The sequence below is a fragment of the Protopterus annectens genome, chromosome 6.part0 (genome assembly GCF_019279795.1).
Source record: "Protopterus annectens isolate FY-2018-M chromosome 6.part0, PAN1.0, whole genome shotgun sequence".
Classification (NCBI taxonomy): Eukaryota; Metazoa; Chordata; order Ceratodontiformes; family Protopteridae; genus Protopterus; species Protopterus annectens.
This window is the reverse complement of record NC_056737.1, coordinates 923,903,177-923,927,689: the sequence shown is the minus strand read 5'-3', so window position 1 is coordinate 923,927,689 and position 24,513 is coordinate 923,903,177.

Here is a 24,513-nt window from a genome sequence, read left to right as displayed (position 1 = left end):
AATAATCCTACAACATTTCAGCAAAAAACAGTTTAAGCTCCAGCTTTGGTACAAGAGATGGCTTCTAGTAATTTAGAGGAAAAAGTAAGGTAAATGTGCTCAGAACTGATTTACATTAATAAAACACTGAAGTGGTCAACTCAAATAACAAAAGGCTGGAAAAAAATGGAAGAAGTTTTAAACAGCTATTCAGATGAACTGATACAACATCAGAAATCAGAGGTCAAAATGAAGAAAAGGCTGGCTGAGTATGAAAATGCTCAAGAAGAGCTGTTTAAAAAAAAAATGCAGTTAGAGAAAAGAGCATGCATAGAAAACCTGAAATTTTCTGCTCTACCAATGAAAATCGAAGCAACAGACTGTGTTCATTTTATGAAAGCACAAGTAAGTAACTGGAATGCTATTCCACAACAGGATTTGTTAACTTGAAAGGGCTTATCATATATGCTTCAAACCTGGCCATGAGAAACCAGCCAAGACCTGCAGTAGTAAAGATGCAATAATACTAGCAGAAAGAGTTGATCCTGAAAACAAAACTGTGGCAGAAGGGCAATATATTAAAAATTGGAGGCAGTAGAATGTTTGTGGAAAAATTATTATTCACTATACATGAGGCAGAAGAGAAGCAGATTTACCCCAGCAATCATGGAATGCCGAGAGGCAGGTGTGACATTCAAGCTGCTGTATTCACCCGTCTTCAAAATATTTTTTCCTGGTGAATTAAAGTCATTTTTTTCATGCAGAACATGCTAGGAAGGAAATATAAAAGTTTGTCCAACAAAAAGTGAGCAACCAAACAAAATGAAACTCTACTTTTCATTCTTGTGATAAAAAGCTCATAAACTTTTCCAGTGAAACCTTTTCCAATATTCTAAAGGAAAATGCTTGAGAGACAGAAAAAAACTTGCGTCGACTAGAAGAATCAGGAGTACCTTGGACTTGAACTGGATTCTGGTGTTGGGAAATGGTGATAAACAGGTAGAAGATCAGCAGCACTGAAATTAATGAATACATGTGAGACTATAAAGATTCAGTCATATTTGTGAAATATGGCTTTACAAGAAAAAGAGGATGTGAAAGATTGGACTTTTGTTGACTTTGTTAAACTTGTGGGAGGGACTGACAAGACTGTGCCCCATTTCATGTCACTAATGTTTTGAAGGACACTAAAAAATGAGACAGGAAAAAAAAAAGAGAAAGTAACCAAGTAAAACAATTTTTGTTCTTAACAGTATTTGTATAAAGCATATCATAATATAAATTACATGTTATATAGTAAAGCATTTTCAGTGATTGTTGTCTGTGGTGAATGTACTAAAGTAAACAAGTACTTGTTTTTCTTTTTTTTCTATTTTTTTTTTTTAGTTTTAAGAAATATAGCCATTACAATGTAAAAAAATAGAAGAAAGACTGAGAAAAACACAAGTTAATGGGCTGTAATCTTGGGTTGTTGTGTGGGGGATGGGTTGTAAAAGTGCACTGCATATAATATAATATAATATATGTAGAGATTAAATGTTTTCTTTTACTTTTGCACAGATGAATGTCTGGATTAATGGCCTTGGCTTTTGTTTAACCAAGTGTTTTTTTAATGAGAGATCACAATGTTATGAATACTTTTCTTTTAGGAAATAAAAGTTCAGTGTTAGTTGAAAAGGACTTTCTGTTCTTATGTTTCTCCAGAGACAATTTTACTAAAGGTGAAGGCACTAAATCAAGACTACTGCACACTGTTTACTGAGAAAACATAAAATTAAAAGGTAAACAAAAAATGTTGGAAAGTGCCAAAATAGTTACCAGAAAACAAAGTATAGGCACAGGACATCCAAATGTTCCAGCACAGAGCCTTTACTGATGTACAAATGACGCAGAACGAGCAGTAATCACATAAACGCTCTATCCACAGTGTACCACGTTTTCATCTTAAAAACTTCTTCAGATGAGCGTACTGACACAGAACCAAGCTTAAATAACTTAATTAACCCAAAGCAACCAATGTGGTTGAGTGTACAATCAAATTATGTTAATTGTGTTAAAAGCCCATAACTAACATCAGTGTGGTTATGAATACATACTAAACCTTTTGTTTGTTAAAATATCTTTAGAAAATACATGTTAAAGTACATCCAAAATATGACTTCAATAAATAAAAACAAGATTAAGTAGAATAATAAAATGAAGAAATGCATTAAAAATATGCATTTAAACAAATAAATAGTTTAAAAGCACCATCTAGTGGGCAAAATTTAAAAACTATACCAAAGTTATAAATAAGTTAGATAAAATAGTTTATGTAGAATTATACAAATAAGTACTATAAATACAGTACTGATAAAAATATATATACATTATTTCACTTTATTGAATGCCTCACAATTTGGCTGACCTAAGCTTCAAAACAGTCTTCAAAGAAACTGTATCATTTAAATCTTAACAACATTTGCCATCTACATGAGGAATATTATTTGGAGTCTGTGTGGGCTATAAAAGTATCTGTGCAAACATTTCCAGGCAAAAATCCTAAGTCTTCTAGATCTTGTTGCACATTTGGGAGCCATACATATGTTATCATTGTTTCTTTGTGAATTGCATATACAGTCTTTCTTCCAATCTTTTTTTTACCTCTTCTGAGTGATTCCTATAGTTATCTTGCAATATTTTATATGCTGTGCAAATTATCCATTTTTAACAGCAGCTTCTATTCTAAACTCAATGAAAAACATAACCACTGCAGGTCTTTCATTTAGGATTCCCTATCTCTTTCTGTTTGTCTGTTCTCTGATATCAATCCCTGATAGGGAAGGCAATCACTAGCTTGCATTCCAAATGTCTTCTTGGCCTCTTTCCATTCTGTTACCTTTCCCTCTCTAATTATTTGTTCCCAATACATTATTTCCTTGGTTAGCTTCCTCCAGTAAATTCCAGACCCCTCTTGCCTATTCTCTGTAACCCTAATTGCAGTAATCCCTATTGACAGAATCTCCTTTCTTCATTTGCATGTTGGAATAGTTCTTAGTATATGTTTTATTTTATTTATTTTATTTATTTTACATTTGTTGACCGGGCTAGTCTAGCTGGACATATATCCGTTTTCAGTAGAGGCCCGGGGAGAAAAGCTCCAATTACATGAAGTAAGAAAACATTTACAGCAAAAAACAAAGCAAACTACAAAAAATACAATGGTAGGCTTGTGTAAGAATTTAACAAAAAAAACAACTAGCAAACACAAGGCAAGTTAACCAAAAACAGTTGGTTAACAATACAAATTTCCGGAATGCAGCATACTAAAGTTAGAATAATAAAAACTTATAAGAAAATCACAAGATGGTCAAACATGCAGAAGGAAAATAAAACAAATTGTTTGAAAAGTAATATAAAAGAAGTAGCTGGCATCAATTAGTTATATTATTTAGAGGCACAGTTAGGGGATAGTGGGGGAAGGTAGGAGTAAGGGAGCAGTAATTTCAGTCTGGTTTAGTACAAGGACATAGCCACTGAGTTTTAAGATATTCTTTGATGTGTTTTTTGAATAGGGGTGTGGAGTCCAGGTTAGTTATTTCTTGAGGGAGTTGATTCCAGATTTTCCCAACAGAGTTTGCAAATAATGAGTCACCAGCTTTATTGTATGATTTAGTAGAGGCTACTAGAAGTTTATTAGCAGAGCGTAGAGTAGCTAGGTTCTTATAAGGTGAAATAAGTTTTGTAAGGCTTGGGGTAGCTTCTGGGTAGTGAAGAGACTTATGAACGATAAGTAGTTGCTGATAGAGTAAGTGGTTATGTTCTACTAGTTGATAAATATAATATTTTGTATGGCTGTTCTTCTTCTTAAGAATCTGCATCTAAAATCCTATTCTTTCCTTATTTCTTGAATCACCCCCTGCTTCATCATCATCCCTTTCCACTGTGAATTGTAGCTTTGTACTTGTGTAATGTATTAGAGCCTTAACTGTGTACCTCTAAAATATCCCTTCAAATTAGGTAATCTTAAACTTCCTTGTTCTATTGGGAGGATCATCTTATTCCACTTGATTCGTGCCCTCTTTCCTCCCAAATAAAATCATTCAACTCTTTATTAATTACTATCCACAACTTCTCTTCTGTGTGATATAAATATGACTTACCTGTGTATAACCCCTTACATTAACAATAATATTTTAGTGATGACTCAGGATTAAATCACAGACCCTGGAGCTATAAGGCAGATATATTACCACTAGGCCACTATGCTTCTTCTATATTTATGATGCATCTTTCCACTCAGCATGTATATTTATAGGTTCATAGGTTCATAGGTAGGTACTAGGCTATTGGCCCTAGGGCCTATATAAGCCTAGCCAAAGGTACCCTGGCTTTCACCACCCAAGAAAATTATTTTCCTGTGCCACTGTCGAGCAGAGCCACAGAAGTGATCCCCGGGGTGAATTTCCTATCTCCCATCCAATCATCAAGATTTTTCTTGAACAGTGCTAATGAGGAGCTTTGTTTGATATAGATAGGTAGTTTGTTCCAGAGTATGGGAAGTCTCTGGGACAGGAATCTATCCCTCCAGCATGTTCTGTTTATTGTGGTGACGAGGTTTAGGTCCCTAGAGCGTGTAGCTCATAGGGATTGGGATTTCTTTAAATGGAGCATGTCTAAAAGCTCTGGGTTTGACATATCTTTGTGTGTTAGGCAGAGATCACCTCTGAGTAGGCGATATGCAACAGAGTAAAGCTGCAGTTTTTTGAGATGGTCTGCATAGGGCATCTCTTTGAGGCCAGTAATCCTCTTTGTGAGGTATTTCTGTGGCCTTTCCAGTTGTTGTAGATGTCTTGTGAGGTACATACCAAAAGGGGCATTGTACTCTATAATGGGTCAAATGAGTGACGAGTAGAGGGGAACAATGACCTCTTTTTTCCTGGATGAGAAACCTTTTGTGATGAGGTGTGCCACATAGAAGGATTTCCTGACTACTGTGGCGATGTGATTATCAAAGGAGAGACTATTGTCCACCTGTGTCCCAAGGTCTCTTATCACACTTTCAGTGTTAAGTAGACTACCACCTATGTGGTAGTTCATGGGTACTGAGTTTTTACCAAAAGGAATGACAATGCACTTTTTGGCATTGAGCTTGAGGCCATGGCTTTGACACCAGGCATCTGTCTCAGCAAGGCCCTTTTGTAGGATGTCCACATTTTTGGAGTTTTGATTATGGCTCCTAGTTTGCAGTCATCTGCGAACTTCGTTAGCCAAAGACCTTCTGTGTTGGCCTGTACTTCAGAGAAGTAGATACCAAACAGGAGAGGACCCAGGACTGAACCCTGTGGTACTCCACTTGTCACTGGTCTGAAGCTGGATTTGGAGTCTGCTACTTTCACAGTGTGGGTTCTGTCAGTGAGCCAGTTGGCAACCCATCTTGTGACATAGGGATTTATACCTAGTTTAGTGAGTTTATCTATAATTCCAGAGTGGGGGATGGTGTCAAAAGCCTTGGCGAGATCTAGATAGGCTGTGTGAACCACCTTACCCTCATCTACGGCTTTGGTGACTGCTTCAAAGAAGTCTATCAGGTTTAGGAGACATGATCTGCCTTTTACAAACCCGAACTGGGTGGGGTCCTGAGTTTTGAGATTACCAATGTCATTGTTTATAAGTTCCATGATGATACGCTCCATAGCCTTGCAGACCAGGCTCATTAGGCTAATGGGGCGGTAGTTTCCGGGGTCTGTGGTGGCTCCCCCTTTGTGGAGTGGGATAACTGTCGCTGTGCGCCATTCAGTGGGCACATAGCCTGTGGTGAGGCTATGATTGAACATGGTACTTAGGTGGGGTGCCAGTTCGTTCTGTAGTCCATGTAGAACACAGCCTGGGATGTCGTCAGGTCCCATGGATGCTGTGTTCTTGGCTTTGGATAGTGTGTTTTTTTACCTGTGCAGCTGTGATTACAGGAACTTTGCATTCTTCTGGTATAGAGATGGGCCCTTTAGGGGATGACAGAGGGGTAAAGTTAGCACTGAACCTATCTGCCAGGATGTTGGCAATATCCGTTGGTTCTGTATATTTAGTGCCATTGTGCTGTAACTCAGAGCAGATCTGAGTGTTGCCATTGAGATTCTTGACATAGCTATAGAATGCTTTGTGGTTGTCTTTAGAGTCAGTGGCAATTTTGTTTTCATAACTAGTTTTGGAGGATTTTATGAGGGATCTCAGCTTCTTACTGAAGCTGACCAGGGAGTTTCTCCAATCAAGGGATTTTGCTCTTTTTTGCAACAGTTTCTTTCTTCTGTTGTAGAGTTTGTTTATGGCAGGGGACCACCAGATTGGCTTCCTTTTTTTGGAGGATAGCATCTTGGTTTTGCTAGGGATTGCACAATCCATGCACTCATGTAATTGCTTATAAAGTGCATTTGTGTAGGATTCAGCAGTCATACCTCTATTGTCCGTCAGCATGGGTGTCGTGAAGTTTGCCACTTCTGTCTTAAGAAGCGTGAAGTTGGCTTTGGAGAAATTTTTTACTGTGGTTTCCCTAATGGGGGGTGGGGGAGGTATGTGGATGTCTAGGGTGATTAGCTTATGGTCGGATCTGACCATCGAGGAATTGACCTCTGGTGTGGAGCACCAGTTGCCCATGTTGGTAATAACCAGGTCTAGGATATTGCTGCCCCTGGTGGGGGTGTGGATAAGTTGATCCATGGCATTGGAATTTATGAATTCCAGAAAACGCCCATTATTAGGGTGTTAGGTTGTACCCTAATATTTTCCAGTGTATTAAGAAATGAGGAGTGGGAATCCTGGGGCATGGTGGGGGATGCCTAGCAAGCTACAATTTGGATTGCGGTCTTGCCCAGAGTTAGTTGCACTTGGATAATCTCGGATGCATTATGCTGAGCAACTAGCCTGGAGGTGTGGATATCCTTAATGAATATGGACATGCCTCCGCCTTTAGTGTTTCGGTCCAGGTTAGGTGGCCGAAAGGTGTGGTATGAATTATAGCCTGTTAATGCAGGGGTACTCTCTGGAGCCTTGAACCAGGTCTCTGTCACTGCACAGATGTCGATGTTCTCCATTTTAAGGAGTGCCTCGAGAGAGTGCATTTTGAGGTTTAGACTTCTAGCATTGAGTAGCAATACCCTCAGATTCTTCTTGCCTGTACCTGTTAGGGTGTTGAATTTGTCATTTGAACCTTGCCTAAAAAAGGCACTATAGGGGTGGCTAGAGTCTTAGCCAGTATCCGGAATCCCAGGTGCGACAGGTGCAGGCCATCTCTGGCAAAGCATCGTGGCTTGTCGATCATGTCATCCCAGGCAGACAGATACTGGATCCCCTTAGAATGACACCAGAAGCTTAGCCAATTGTTGTAGTCAATCATTTTGTCCTTGTACTGTGGTATCATTCTGGGTGATGGCAGGATGCTACTCAGGGCTAGGGTCATACCTGCCTGGGCTACAAGATCGGACAGCTCCTCCATGTCCCTTTTCATGTAGTCCAAGGAGGTACGTCTCAGGTCATTCACACCAACATGGACAATGACAGAGTCATATTTGTACTTGTTGTGGAGTGACCTGAGTGCATGCGTTATGTGGCAGATCCTGGCACCTGACAGGCAGTTGACAGTAACTTTCTCCTTGTTTAGCCTGGTGAGTAGAACATCAGTGTGCCTGACTATAGAGTCACCTATGACTAGAGTGTTGGGTACATTGTTATGCCTTATGGGCTGTGGTTGAGTGGCACACTGAGTTTGTGGGCTATGTGTCATTTGGGTTGTGTTGGGGGTTGGAGGTTGCTTGTGTTTCTACTTTGGAGGTCCCTGTTGCTTGGGCAGGTTTTTACTGAGAGCCTCCGCGAATGTAGGTGTGTGTTTTGTGTTTCTATGTGTGTGTTTTGGTGGTGTAGGTTTTGAGGGACTATGTGCTGAGTGTGGTGTGGTGCAAGTGTTTACCTTCTCCTCTTGACTGTCTAGTCCAGTCTTGGGTGAAGAGAGCTTTGCTTCCAGTTTGGCTATATAAGTGTATCTCTCACAGGTTGTAGTGTTGGGTGGTAGGAGGAGAGGGTTGTCTGTGTACATGAGGCAATTACTGCATTGCCCCAAGATGCCCAGATTCATCAGGTAGACAGGAGAAAACACCGGGGGCTGACCCTTAGACATGCCTGGATAGGTGCTTATTTGTTAAGTACTAGACACTGTTTTCCTCTAGACAGTGAGGAAAGTTGAGTGCTGTAGTAATTTGTAGCTTATTTAATGCTTACAATAAGTTCTGAACAAGTGCTGAAACAAAAAACTGGCTAGATCTAAGAAACAAAATTAAGCTAGAAGGCTTCCCTCCAACACAGAAAGGCTTGGGCCCTAGAAGCCTACAAATAGTCCTGGACACAGCAAATCTATATCCAGGCTAGACTACCCACAGGAAAGACAGGAAACAAGCTTAGAAAAAGTTTTATTTTTTTTTTTTTTTAGTGGAAAGAGAGAAAGGAGTAGCAGAAACTAAGCTGGTTGGCCTTCTCAAATGTTCTCCCTGTACTGGGTAGAATGAGGTAATGACACTAGACTGGGAGGAGGGTCCCAGATCAAATTTACACTAGGGGCAGGCAACTGCAAAGCCACCAACTATACAGCTGAAAAGCAGCAATGAGCCTTTAAATGAAAGTTTTAAACAGCTAAAGGAGCCTCTAGAAAAAAGAGTTTAACTGCAACAAGTTATCAGAAACAAACAACCCAACAGATGCTTAATAAAAGTGGACAATTTCCAGTTAATACCTCACACACAGTGAAACTAGCTAGAAAAATACACAGTACACAAAGTGCTATAAATAACAAAGAAATAAAGAACAAAATAAACAAAAACAGGATACTTAATGTTATATATTATAGCTCCGAGTTTGCTCAGTGTCCTTCCTTCGATTAGCTCAGTGTGAAATGGCAGAACACTCACAACTGAACTTCTTAGGTAACAGAAAGTTGAAACCTGAGACAGCTTAATTCTCTGCTCTGCTGATGAAATTTATTCTTATCTGTCATTTTCTCAGACAAAATTATCTGATTTTGTTATCCTTGAGGATTACAGAAGTCCACATTTTAATGGATAAGCCTTGGTCAGCTGATGCTCAGTTCATTTAAAATGGAAGTGGTGATAGTGCACACCACTGTTAGAACATCAAGAACTCCAAAAATGTCTCATTTGATTTGTTATTCTGGGAATAGAAACAGTTTGCATCTAGGTATTGAGGCCTAACTAAAATCATGCTTGGACAACATGCTGTCACTTAAGGTCTGGTTTTCAGCTCTTGCTAAGTCTTTAAACTGTCATCTCTGTAACATCTTTAGAATCAGATACCAGAGTCTATCTGATTTCACAATGATAGTAGATGCCCTCTTTTCTTATACTTTGGACTGCTGCAATACTCCTTCCCTTTGACTTTGTGATTATTTATTTATTTTATTTTTATTTATTTTACATGTGTTAACTAGGGGTGTCTGAGCCGAAAAGACCATTTTTCAGCTGAGCCCGGGGAGAAAAGCTCCACAAAGAAAAATTACAGATACATTTATTTAGACATGATCAGTATACACACAAATTACAAAATACATGTTTTTACAGTGGTATGTGGCACATCAACAGTTACAGTGGAGAGAACAAACAAAAAAAATATTAATTTAAAAATAAAGGTAATTAATAAATTGTGGTGTACAGCTGAAATTTGGAACATAGGTAGAATACATACATAGTACACAGGTACAGTACATACATTGTAGATTAGCCAGTGTTTGTGAGTAAGAGTGAAAACTATTATCAAGTACTCTAGGTTTAGTATGTGTACCTTATCCGCTTTCACTAGCCTGGGGAGCAATCATGGCACTGCCAGCTTTGCTTGAGATGTTGCCTAATGAGGTTTTTAAAGGAGGCTTTGGATGATGTGTTTTGTATGCTAGTGGGGAGAGAGTTCCATTTTTTAGCCACTGAACTACTATACAGTGTGTATCCAAAGCTATTGTAGCTGTTGGTGACTTTTAGTAGTAGTTTGCTTGATGATCTAAGAGGCCTTTTGGCTGAGTGATGTTGTACTAGGTTTTTGAGGGCAGGACACTTATTGGGGAGGTAACAGATAGATAGAATGACAGAGGGAGAGCTGATTGTAAGTTAGGAGGTTGGGCAGTTCAAGCCAGTGGAGCTGTCTCAAAGCAGTACAGTGATGAGTTCTATATGAGCAATTTGCAGCAAAGCGGGTAGTTCTGTTATAGCAGGCTTCCATTTTGCTTAGTCAGTTTTGTTGAGATTAGTCAGAATGGGAGATGCATAGAGTAGGGTGGATAGAAGTTGGGAGCGAGCAATGGCTGATCTTGTGTTGTTGGTAAGAAATGGTTTGATACGGTAGAGTGATCCCAGTTTGGCATGTACTTTTTTAATAGTTAAGTTGAGATGACTATCAAATTTCAGGTGGGAGTCTATGGTTATTCCCAATAGCTTAGCCTGTGCAAATGGAGTGATTGGAGTAGCATTTGTGGAGTAGATAGTGAATTGACTGTTATCAGTGTTTTTGTTAGAACTGGTTATAATCATAAGCTGAGTTTTCTTTGGACTGAGGATAAGTTGGGCTTTGGTAAGGTAGTTTTCAATGTCAGGGAATGCTAGTTGAATTGTTTGCAAGTGGGTGGGAATGTTTTGTGCAGCACAGATTAAGGTAGTGTCATCTGCATACTGAATGATAGATGCATGCTGTGTGGAGGTATGCAGGTCATTTGTGAAGACTGTGAATAGTAGTGGTCCTAAGCTAGAACCCTGTGGGACTCCTATAGTTATGGGCAGCTGAGGAGAGAGAGATTTTTCCCATTTCACAGCTTGGTACCTGTCAGTTAAGTAGCTTTGGAACCAGGTAAGAGTGGAATTTGACAGGCGATATTGGTTTAGTTTGTTTAGCAGGATTTGGTGTGAGACTGTGTCAAATGCTTTGGACATATCCAAAAAAAGAGTTGACACCTGTAGGCCATCATTTTTTAGATGGTTTACTGTGTTTGTGAAGCAGAGGAGGGCTGTAGTGGTACTATGGGCAGGTCTGATACCATGCTGAGTAGGTGACAGGATGTTGCTGTCTAGGAGATAGTTTAGCATCTGAGTATAGATGCATTTTTCTAGAATTTTGGCCAGGGGGGAAGAGTAAAGCAATGGGTCTGTAGTTATTAAGTTCAGTGGAGGTCCCACCTTTATGTATGGGTGTAACATAGGATATTTTCCAGAGTCTGGGCACATAGTTTTCAACAATTGATCTGTTTATGAGAGTGGAGACTGGGATAGCAATAGCATCTGCTGTGAGTTTCAAGAAATAGCTGGGGAGTAGGTCGTCTGCTGTTGATGAGGTTTTTAGTTTAGAGAAAATGCTTTTGATTGAAGTGGTGGAAACTGTTTTGAGGGTAAAGCTTGTATTAGTGTTATTTGTGTTGGGGGGGATAGTGAGGAAGGAACTGTCCTGTGATACTAAGGATAGAATTGAGTTCACAAAGTGGGAGTTGAATTGTGTTTCGATGGGAACTTTACTGTCAGGGGTGTTTGGTTTGGGGGTAGCCTTTTGGGTGGATTTTAGTAGCTGGTTTACATTTTTCCAAAATATTCGGGGGTTGTGTTGGTATTTAGTTTGTAATGTTGTGTAGTAGGATTTTTTGTCCAGCCTAATGCATTTTTTTGCACGGTTGCACAGTTCTTGGTTCTTAGTTAGGCTTTGTGTTTCTTTGTTTTTTTGATAGTAAAGCCAGGCAGTGTCTCTGGACTTGATGATTTCTTTGGTTTCTTTACTGAGCCAAGGATTTATAGAGGTTCTAACCTTGATTTTGCGCAATGGAGCGACAGTGTCTAGGTGTTGTAGAAATGTTTTGTTGAAATATGCTATAGCCTGGTTAAATGGGAGGGTTTTTAGGGGGGGGGGGGTCCAGTCACAGTTACAGAGTAAAGTGTTGAGGACAGAGGAAGTGTTGAGGTGATACCAACCTTATCCATAGTCACTGAGTGCAAAATATAGCAGTCAAAGTTCTAATTTTGATCATATCAACACTTTGCTGTAAGATATATGCTGGTTACCTATGGCAGTGAGATTGACACTTAACAGACTTGTAAATCAGATCTAGGTTGAGCTTCATGAAAAAAAAAAAAACTTTTTTAAGTTTACACATGAGCTCACCCCTTCTGATCAGCCATTTATGGGTTGTTACCGTTAGCAGTCTCCAGGATGTACCCTGAAACACCTGTCAGGCAGTCTGTAGTTTATCTAACGTAATCCTATATGCATACTCATTGATTATTATCCTTTTGTATTTAACCTGACCTCACATAAATGCAATCCTGAATAGTTAATTTGTTAACTGTAGGAATCTAAAATTTGATCCAGGTTATTTTTGTGAAGAGAAAGAAAAGCTGGTACAGTTCATACAAAGTGAACCGATTTAACAATACTGTTTTTTCTGTGTGAGAGATTGTGGAACAGTGGAGATTGTGGAATTTGCCCTTTCCCTACTGTTGTGCGATCTCAGAATTGGTATATCAACAGCAGGGATTGTGTGTGTGGGGGGGTGGGTTACGGGTGGATTTTCTCCACAGAAAAAAATGCATTCTGTGTTTATTTTTATATTTTTTGTATGATGCATTTTGATCTTTTGTCCGATAGATGGTTTTAGGTTCAACTGCTGTATTTTGAAGGAGCACCATAATTCCATTAAATACATATAGCTTTCAGACATTCTTGGGTATCTGTAGAAAGAGGTTGAGAGGCTGACCATAGCATTTGAAAACTGCTGCTTTAAAATTAACAAAAACAAATGTGAAATTTGATAATGAAAGTATGTGACTGGTATGTGAAGGTGAAATGCATGGTGCAGCACACTTCAAGCGTGAGTGGCAGTTTTTTCCCAATATAAACGTATATGCTTCATCCACGCTAACCTTCATTATCAAACCAGGTGATTAAAAGTAGGGGATGAACCACAATGTAAAAAGCTAAATAAGATTGTTAGTTACAGGAATTTTACAAGATTACTGTTGTTGAAAAGTAAAGTAAACTGTTTCAGTACAACTGAAGCTTAACGTGACTTAAAAGACTGACAATGTGATTTAGGGGTTTGGTTTTAAGTCTGACGTTTAATGTGACATTAATGACTCTGCATTATGGAGGTGTGGTTTTAAGTCTGAAAATTATTGAGTCATAAAAGATTGGCTCTGTGGTGTAGATTTCTGGTTTTACGTTTGAAATTTATTGAGTCATAAAAGATTGACTCTGTGGTGTAGAAGTCTGGTTTTAAGTTTGAAGTTTAACATGCTATAAATACTGACTCTGTAGTGTACAAGCTTTGGCTCTGACTTCACCCTAAAAGATGTAGATATGACTAGTAGACTGGGGCTGGAGTCTATTGTAGTTCTGCCATAGGAGTACCTTCAAGGGAAAGGCCCAAAAAGGGTTCAGGGTGAGTGAGACCACCATGATGTGCACTACATTCTAACTGAGGATCATGGGTGTATGCATCCCAGCAATACCCCAGCACAGCAGACACTGCACCATGCTTTCTAGTCATTGGAAATGATGTTGCTAGAAACATTCAGAAACATTCTTTCGTTAATGACCACAACCCCTGTCGCTCTCCGTCTTCAGTATCCTTTTTAAACAAGAAACATCTTTATTGAATTATCACTTATGGTGTAGGCAATTATACATTTATATAAATGAAAACAAACCATATTTCTCATAGTTTAAGTTGCAAATATTATACATCACTTATAATATATTCAGTCATTGTCAATCAAACATTACTTGTCTCATTAAATACCTGCCTTCCTTTAAACCTCATTCCTCTTCCAAAACATTATTTTGCATATATTGCTCCCATAATTCCCATTTTTTCAATGTAATTTGCTCCTACCCTTTTATAAAGATCCCGCTTCCAGTTGTTTTATCTCTGTTACTATGTTCACTACTTCTAGTATAGTTGGTTTGGACTTTGCTTTCCATTATCTAGTAATTGCTTTTTTGTCATCTGCCAGGATTAAATTCAGCAAGGACTTACTATGTCTAGGCAATTCCGATTTTGTATCATAGCTCAAAAAAATAGTTTCCTTAGTTATAGCAATTTGTTCACCCAGCATTTCTGACAGAGTAGTCTGCAGGGAATTTTTAAAGTCTATCAATTCATTACACTCCCAAAAAATATGTTCCCAATTACCTCTATCTTCCTCATCACACCTCCATTTGCAATCTACCTGAGGGAATTCTTCTTCAGTATCTTGAGCTGCTGGGGGGGGGGTCAATAAATGAATGTGATTTCAGATAATGTGGTCTTTTTGTTTTTATTTTTTAGGGAATGTGGTCTTGAACTTTATAAGGTGAAGAAAATGGGGGCTGGCTCTGTCAACATGCAAAAAAGATGTTAGCTATATACAAGTGCTCCAAACTCCTGAAGGATAATGTTGCAGAAATTCAGTGGATTTTTAGAAATGACATGAGTGTTGCATCATACTGAGAAAATCTGCTGCAAACCATACTTTTGCTCTTTGATACTGTTACCCCTAAAAAAACAACCTCCTTACATATGCACATTCCTGAAGCCATTCTGAATTACAGTGAAAAGGATTGGCTTAACTTGATAAATTCAGGCAACAAGGACATGTCAATGTATCCTGTAGGTTTCTAGAGCTGGAACTTTGTGGTACACGTTTTGTAGCATATCATCAGTGTGATGTCCACCACTGCTGCCAATATGTGATGGCCACCACTGCTAACAATATGTGACATCCCCATGCTGTGACAGTAATCAGGTATCCTGAATCCTCACCACTGACACTGGAGAGGGATGTGCACTTGGAATACAAATGGATACACTCAGTATATCTAGATGCAGACCTTCCTGCATCAAGTACAATTTCCCTTAAGAGCACACAGGGAATACACTCATCCTGTGGTTTGGATGTCTCCTTCCAGGTCCCCAATAAGACTTCCCACTGGAACAGCTGTAGGGTTAGGTCCACAGCCGAGTGTTCCAAGCAAGTCCTCCAGCATCGTCTCTGTAAACCCAGTGCTTCATGTCCCTGCCCTGAGTAGCTGACACACACACTCTTTAAGATTTAATTGTCTCACACACACACACACACACACACACACACACACACACACACACACACACACACGCACACACACACACCTGGGAGAGGCTGGCACAGATTTAACTGCTGCGTCCTCATCTGCCCAGAGTATAAGGTAATTATCACTGCCACCAGACACGCCACAATCAGCTAATCTAAGGCCCTTAACAAAGGCTGTCTGCAATATTAATACTAATACAAATAATTGTAGTTGACTAAGACAGCTAGGCCTTCTGGAGTGGCCCAAACAGTGTCACCAAATAAATAAAAGGTTAGATACTTTCTGAAAGAACCAGTCACAATAAAAGTTTCAAATATATTTAATAATAAATAATAAAAGAACATGAAAATATTGAATATATATTTACAGTAAACCACAAAGTTCAGATCACAGGAAATATTGAAAAGAATACTGATGGGCAGACTCAGACAATAAAGAAAAACAGTATCTAAACTAATCTTCATTATATTCCTGACTAATCTAAAAGAATTACTGTTTCCTATTTGAGTTGCTAAGTACTGCAAGGCAAGATGCTGTAGGTGAGGGTTTTTCTAGTCAGGTTCCCCAAAACAGACTACTGAAAACTCTGAGGTTTCTCTTTGTAATATCTGAAATATAATTTCCAAGAGAGCTGGCAGAATGGCTTCATTTGGTCACCTGACTCTAGGTTCTGACAGTATTCCCCTTTGAAGCTGAAATAGGAATTTTGCATAGATGAATACAATACACATCTAAATGTTTATGTCTGTGCCTGGGGCTTCCCCTCTTTTTACTGAGCTAACAAACAAAGGCTTTTTATCAGACCTAGCATCTCTGGTCCTATTCAGCACTGTGGGTAATGTTTTGATGGTTTAACAGCTCATTTACATTTCCCTTATTTTTCTTAAAGCAAACTATTCAGTTAACCATTGCTGTCCCAGTATCCCCTATTAAAACATATACATTTAATTCAGTTACAGTAATACATGTACATTTCTTTTCATTTCAGCAGGGTGCACTGTTGATACATTTTAACACAAGCAAACCTTACAAATACATTGTCAGCCCAAGCATCTTTACAAATCAGTTTCATATACAAATGGCATACAGTTCTAATACATTTGTAAGGCAAGCATCTTGTATAAATCAGTTTGATATTCAAAGGACATATCATTCTTTACAAAACTCTAGCTGGCTATGCTGGCACTTGCCCATATCATCACAATTAGCATCATACTATATCCTGTAAAAAATAAAGGACTTACCTGCCATGTACTTATATAGCTTATCACCTTCTCTGCTGCATTAGTGGCAGGCGGGGGGCAAAACAAGCACTGAAGGGGCTGGCCAAGTAGGGTCTGATTGGCTGACTGAGGTTGTCTTGCCTGTCCTAGCAGGAAGGATTGCAGCTTAGTCCACTACAAATTCACTAAAACAACTTGAGAAACAATACCATTTGCCACACAAAATGTATTATTAGTAAACTAAAAAAGCGCATTTGTCCCACTACATCAGAGACTTCTTCAGAATAAATCCATTTAACAAACAAGCCTATTTAATACCTTATAAAAGTCACAGGTTGAAATTTTCCAATAGAAATAACCCACAGGCTTAAATTAACATATCAAACATACAATAAATATCATCACAGCATTTATATCTTAACATAAAAGCATAGAAAGATACATGAAATATAACACACACACACACACACACACACACACACACATATATATATATATATATATACATATATAACACTGAAACCAAAACGCTGAACTTCAAAATCTTGAAAACTCAAAACACTGACACTCAAAACACTGAAAACACATATCATGCATATACTGACTTTAAACAACATAAATCATAGCACTTTCCATCAAGTGTAAGCAGGGGGGCAAGCCCCCCTGCACCCTCCATGTGGGAGGCTGAGCTCCCCACACCCCCTGCTACTTATATATATCAACTCCAAGATTGCACTTCACTACACTAAGTGCAATCTTGGAGTTGATATATTTAAGTAGCAGGGGGTGTGGGCGTCGCAACACCCCACATGGGGGGTGCAGGGGGGGCTTGCCCCCTTACTTACACTTGGTGGAAAGTGCTATGATTTATGTTGTTTAAACTCAGTATATGTATGATATGTGTTTTCAGTGTTTTGAGTTTTCAGTGTTTTGAAGTTTCAGTGTTTTGATCTTCTATATTATGAACTTTTCTCATTTTCAGTGTTTTGAGTTTTCAGTGTTATGAAGTGAATCCATATATATATATATATATATATATTTATATTTATATATATATATATATATATATATATATATTTATATATATATATATATATATATATATACATACATACACACACACACACACACACACACACACACACACACACACACACACACACACACACACACACACACACACACACACATATATATATGTATGCAAAGATAAAAATGTAAATACCATACTTGATAAGCCTTATTTGAGAAGACAAGAAACTGAAAGTGTGTATCATTCAACCCAGGAAAACTTTAAACATTGAGGTAAAACTGCCATCACAGTTCACATTTCTCTCCTGTTTGGCATATACTTCTCAGAAGTACAGGCAAGCACAGAAGGGCTGTGGCTGACTAAGTTTGCGGACGACTGCAAACTGGGTGCTATAACAGAGTCTCTGGCCAACATGGAGATCCTCCAGAAGGGCCTAAATGAGACTGATGCATGGTGTCAAAGCCATGGTCTCAAGCTAAATGCAGAAAAATGTGTAGTAATCCCCTTTGGAAAAAACAGAGTACCCGCAAACTACAACATAGGAGGTAATCCCCTGAAATCTGAAGAAGAAATAAGGGATCTAGGTACCCAAGTAGATAGTCAGCTTTCCTTTGATAACCATGTTGCCAAAGTGGTTAGAAAATCCTTCTATGTGACCCATCTGATCACGAAAGGGTTCGCATCAAGATCTAGGGATGTAATGGTGCCCCTCTACTCTTCCCTCATCAGACCCATTATTGAGTACAATGCACCAATTGGAATGTACCTGGCTAGACATCTCCAGCAGCTGGAGAGACCACAGAGGTACCTAACCAAGAGGATTACTGGCCTCAAACAGTTGCCCTATGCAGCACGATTGAAAAAGCTAAGACAGTTCTCTGTTGCATACCGCTTTCTCAGAGGTGATCTCTGTCTAACGTACAGAGCCATGTCTAACCCAGAATTGTTGAACATGCTCCATCTTAGCAAAACCAAATCTACTCGAGCTACACGCTCTAGGGATATAAACCTCAAGAGTGGCCTAATGGTTAAGGTGTTTGCCTTACAAACACAAGGTGCAGGGTTTGAGTCTCACAAGGGATAATTGGCTAGGCTTAAAATTGCTCACAAGGGCAGTTAGCTTAGTACTAATCTATGAACCTATGAACACAACAATGAATAGAACATGCTGGAGGGATAGATTCCCTTCGCAGAGACTTCCCTTACTATGGAACAGGGTCCCGATCTACATAAGACAGAGTCCCTTACTATCACTCTTCAAGAGGAACCTTGATGAGTGGATGGGTAACAGAAAGTTCACAGTGGGGATCACACCAACAGCACTACTAGATAGGGGCCGAAGAAGAAATTAGGGACTTGGGGAACCAAGTAGATAGCAATCTCTCCTTTGACAATCACTTTGCCAAAGTGGTTAGAATGACCTTCTATATAGCCCACCTTATCACAAAAGGGTTCACATCTAGATCAAGAGAGGTCATTGTGCCCTTCTACTCATCACTTATCAGGCCCATAATTGAATACAATGCCCCATTTGGGATGTACCTTACCCAACACCTGCAGCAACTGGAAAGACCCCAAAAGTACCTCACCAAGAGAATCAAGGGGCTCAAACAGATGCCCTATGCAGTTCGGCTAAAGAAACTCCAGCTCTACTCAGTTGCGTACCGCCTACTCAGAATTAATGGACATGCTTTACCTCAGGAAATCCAAATCCCTTAGAGCTACATGCTCCAGGGACTTGAACCTCAGCACAGAAATAAATAGGACATGCTGGAGGGACAGATTCATATTCCAGAGGCTCCCCTCACTCTGGAACAAAATCCCAATCCATGTTGGGCAGAGCTCCTCACTGACCCTCTTCAAGAGAAATCTTGACGAGTGGATGGGAGATCGTAAGTTTACCCCTGGGATCTCTTCTGTGTCCCTGCTTGACAGAGGTACAGTAAACTAACCTTAAAAGGGCTACCTTCTGTGACCTACTATACAGAGGCACAGTCAACTAGTCTAAAAAGGTGGTGAAAGCCAAACACACTCTGGCTAGGCTTATAAATGCCCTAGGGCAGATAGGCTAGTATCAACCTATGAATCTATGAACTAGCTGCTAGTACAAGGGTCTAGGGAACTACTAAAGGGGCGGTGAATACCGCACAACATGGCTGGGCTAATATATGCCTTCGGGCAGGTAGCCCAGTACCAACCTATGAACCTATAACCTATAACAAACCCCATGGATCACTGCTGGGATTTTTATCATCCCTTTCCAAAACAAAAAAAAAACTGAAAATTATAAGATGGATGCTTAGATAAATGTTTGCAAAGCACATTTGTTTCTTTTTGTTTACTAGTGTCATAGAGATGCTCATAAATCTGCTCTCTATTTTTTTTTCTTTTGGTCTTACCAAAGTAAAACTAGTAGTGTTGGCATGTAGCTAAATAAATTACACCTTTAGTATTACAATTAAAAAAAATCCTTTAGCCACTATATTTGCTGTTGAACCACTATGCTTTCAGCAACCAATATGTGGTTACAATGTTTACAATTCCCACATTTAAAAATACCAAATGTTTTGGCCCCAGCTGTAGTATTACTCCTATTAACACATTCAAAATGATTTTTAAACACTTTCCTCTTTTGTATACAATATGATGTTTTACACCAAGTTTATTAAGTAATGTTTATTATTATTGAATACAGTTCAATTGCTATCAATAATATTGGCTATCATATAACTATATGAAGTAAATGTGGTTACAAAAGCTCTGGAAAACCCACCAGATGCATTCAAATGACCAAAACCAGGCTCCCAAAGCATAAATTTGTTAGTGTCATTTAGCTGTATCTGGTCATTAAGCCCTGTATTTGAACTTAAATCCATGTTTTGTCTCACAATGTGTTTTAGTGAATTTTTAGTTTCATTCTTTCACCTTGGCCCAGTGTTTGGTTATTGGTTCATTACAACACTGACAGCCAGCTGAGGCTAGTTGTCTGAGTGAGCATAATGCAAAGGCCAGGAATGAATCTCAGCCAGGAGCATGTTTATAAGCTACAGCAGGCACTGGACATGCATGGAAGAGAAAATGCTAAAGGGGCCTGCAATATAGGTTCATAGGTAGTACTAGGCTAGCTGCCCCTACAGGACAATTTCCCATTTTATGCTCAAAATAACCTATCCCATTTGATTACAGATCGGCTTTACCCATTACATGGTTGATAATTATATATTACCCCTAATATAAATAATTGAGATCATACCATAGATAATTTGAGGGAACCCATGCAAGGGATAAAGCATTTAGGAGATATCTCTGTACATCAGTAGTACAGGGGGCATTCCTGGGGTACATTTTCTGTTTCCCATCCATATATTTAAGTTTCCCTTGAAAACAGACAGGGATGAACTTTGTTTTATGTGGATGAAGAGTCTGTTCCACAACAGTGCTATCTTCTGTGAAACATACCTGTCCCTCCACACTGTTCTGTTGGTGTTGCAGAAGAGGTTTAGATCCCTAGACTTAGTATTTCTGATGCCATTTGACTTGCTGATGTGCAGTAGATCCATCAGTAATGGTTCAGAGGATGCCTTGTATGCCAGACTTAGGTCAGCTCTTAGCAGTCTGTAGGGTGCCAAGTTTAGTGACAGGGTTTTGAGAAGGTCCATACAGAACATATTGTTTAGGCCATGAATTCTTTTGGTAAGGTACTTCTGCGGAAGTTCTAGTTGTTAGTATATTATTGTACATAGTTATGTTACTATGTATAGTTGTTATATGGGACTTCCAACCATTTAAGCTGCTGCAGGGGGACTGGGGGACTACAGCTCCAGTGATAATCTTAATAGTGACCTTGATGATAGCCTTTCCCAGTGGCAGAAGTCACAGGGATTATGGATAAAAATGATGGTCATTAAGCAGTGAGCAGAACACCAAGCTGATGGTCACCAAGCAACTGGATGAATCAAGAATAAGAAAAGTGGTATTGGTTGTATGGCAGACATGGCTTCACACAGCCACTCCTGTACCTTTTTGCATCTAATATAGCTGACTAAAATAATCAACACTGTTCACTTAGGAGCACCCCAAGTTCAATAACAAGTCTGCACACCTCTATCTCTTCCTTCAACTGAAGGTACCTCTGTACCATATAATATGAAACCCCCAATAGTCTTCTCTTTTCCTGTGTTTGAAGGCAATTCTCTGTTTTGTAATATACCCCCACTCACTTAATGTTTTTTTTCCACTTATTTGATGTGCTGCTTAAATGCCAGACAGCCAGTGGTAACAACAGGCAGTGAATCAGAAGGACATTTGTATTAGGGCGATGGTTTGAGGCTTGAAAGCATCTTGAGACTGGTGCTCACCTGCCTTTAGACTGGGTCCAAAAACCTATGTTAGTAATGTCCAAAGGGATAAGGAAAATGAAATCTACTACTGTTAAGAATTAAGATACGTTAGAACTAAGGGCATGTACATGACAGTGAGTATATAAATTTGACTTAGAATGATTTAATCTTTATAGATAATTTAAGAACTGTTTAAGCATAGGAGGAGCAAAATGTATGCAATTTAGCTGATTAAGTTGGAGGCAATGATAAATATTGTTAAAGGCCTGTAGGCCCACAGAAAGAGCTCTTGTTAAAAGATCTTTAACCATGACAAAAATTATAGGTAGCCAGTTACAGAGCAGCAAAGATATTGAAGCCAAAGGGAAAACCATGCTACTTCGATGAAAGAATATATTTGCCCTATAAGTCCTGTAAGAAAATTGCTTGGTTTGAAGGAAGAGATTTTAGACCAGGGGGTGCATCCAAGATTTTTAGTATTTTACGCCAGCTTCTAAAATGTCCAGAATGTATTTCACTTCCCTCACAAGTGTATCCCCATCCACCCCAGACAGTACATTTCTAGGCAGTATACAACATGTTCAGTACTGGTAAAGAACAGCTAACCCAGTATTCCGTAAAAAATGCCCATTAGCAAAATATATCATAAAACATTAGAAATACCTCAAATTTGATTTAAATTTAAACTCTAGCACATCACATCATACAAAAAATAAAGAATGTTTAAAAGTGCATGCAGTATACATGGTGTAACCTGGGTACACCCACGTCAAAGAGTTAGTTTATGAGCTTCAGCTACCTTGTGCAATGAACTTCCTAACTGAATAGCACCAGCAAATAAACTGTGGTTAACCTTAGGACTTTGAGTCCCACTCTCAAGGATATTAAAATTAAATTCTATTTTACACTTAGTACCACTGCTCCCTACTACTTAGCAATCATTTATAAATATACACTTCTCCAAGTGTTGTCATCTTTCCATTTCAGAAAAAAGTGTATCCTTTTCAGTTGTTGATCTCTACCATCAACAAACAGATGTTGGCAATTGTTTATATTAGGACACACCATCCTACTCCGCGCAGGTGTGGGTGCAGCCTACTTGTTTGACACCCCAATGGGGTTGTCAGTTACATGGTTTGTATGTTTTTAAATTATTATCCTAATTCTATACATTTTCAACATTACACAGCTTAAGGTTGAAGTACAGAAAATTTAAACCATAATATCTGGCATTGCAAATGTAAATTAATGTCAGTAAAAGACGGCCACGCTCATCCAACAAGGGACTGCCTCCCCATACATACTTATTTATATATCTATACACATTTTTAAGTACCTTGCAGTCCTTTTGATGGGTGTGGGGGTGTAAGTCCCCTAATAGATGTTACCCTGTCTGCTTTTTACATCTATTTTTCATAAGAGCAATTTAAAAATTCATCTGAGAGAACAAAAGTATCTTGACAGTGTAGATCAGGGTGTGTTGTACCTTTAAGAAGCATTCCAGTCTATGGGCTTGTGCATATAAGTACTGAGCACGTGCAAGCAAGAGTGCCATTTTGAGTGAACAGCCAGAGTAAAAGCATGTATGTATGTAGCAGTCAGTTTAACTTTAATGTTCCAGTCCTCCATCCAGATGTGTTTGTGTGTAATAAACTACTTAAATGAACACCCAAGCCTCATCATCTTATTTGAATACACAAGATGAGCAACATGGTGTCAGAATGGGATTCAAAGTCAAAACCATGAGGCACACAGTCAGTAATGGAGGAATATACACTAGTGAATCATCTAAAGCTCAAACAACTCACAAACAGGTCAGAAACAAATTTCCAGGTACTAAAACTCGCTTAAATTATTTTTTATGCAACGAATACAAAATGAAGGATTCAAAATTAATTTCTAATTAAATTAAATGTTCGAAACTGCAACATACTGATAAAAATATTCAAAATACTTATGAGAACGCTCAAAATAACTTCCAAATCACACAAAAAAGGGAAGAAAACAACCATATTTTTTCACAATGTACTACTTTTTGCATTAACTAAATCTATTTGAAATATCCAGTGTGCAAAGTGTTTGCAAGAGTGTGCAGTATTACAGTAATTTCATAAAATACAGTCATTTCAAAGAGATTATTTTGCATTTGAATATTACAACAGGTACCTGGTGTGGTGAATGTTCAGACATAATTACAAGGGCCAAGTTTGTAATGTATTTAAAGGCAATTTGTTGGCATGTCAGAAGGATTTCACAGACCCAGTCCACTTGTGTTTGTTAACAATATTGTAGAAAATTGGAGAGTGTTTGAGCAAGAATACTATACTTTCATATGGCCTGCTTTTTCTGATAAAGATACATGTACAAAGGCATTTATTCTGCTTAATTTAGCTGGTTCAGAAGCCATTAAAAGAGAGTGTTCATTTATGTACGCATCTGCTGTGTATGCAGTGGAGGGGGAAGACCTCCATATTGTGGTACTGTCTGAAAAGAGGGAAACCCCATAGTGCTTAAAATGTAAATTTAGAGAAATGTGTAACCCCCAAATGAATGTTACAATGGAAAGACACTTATTTAAAACAAGAGCTCAAAAGCTTGGTGAAACTTTTTCAGCATATATAACCAACTTGAGAAAGAAGGCCAAAACATGCAGATTTGGTGATCTGAGAGATGAGTTGTTAAAAGACAGGCTTCTGTGTGGTATTAAAGATGATGCAGTGAGAAAGATTTTGCTTCAAGGCAGTGATTTAACTTTGAGCAAAGCCATACAGATTTGTCAGATGTATGAACTTACAGAAAAGCACATGAATATGCTTACAAACGAGAA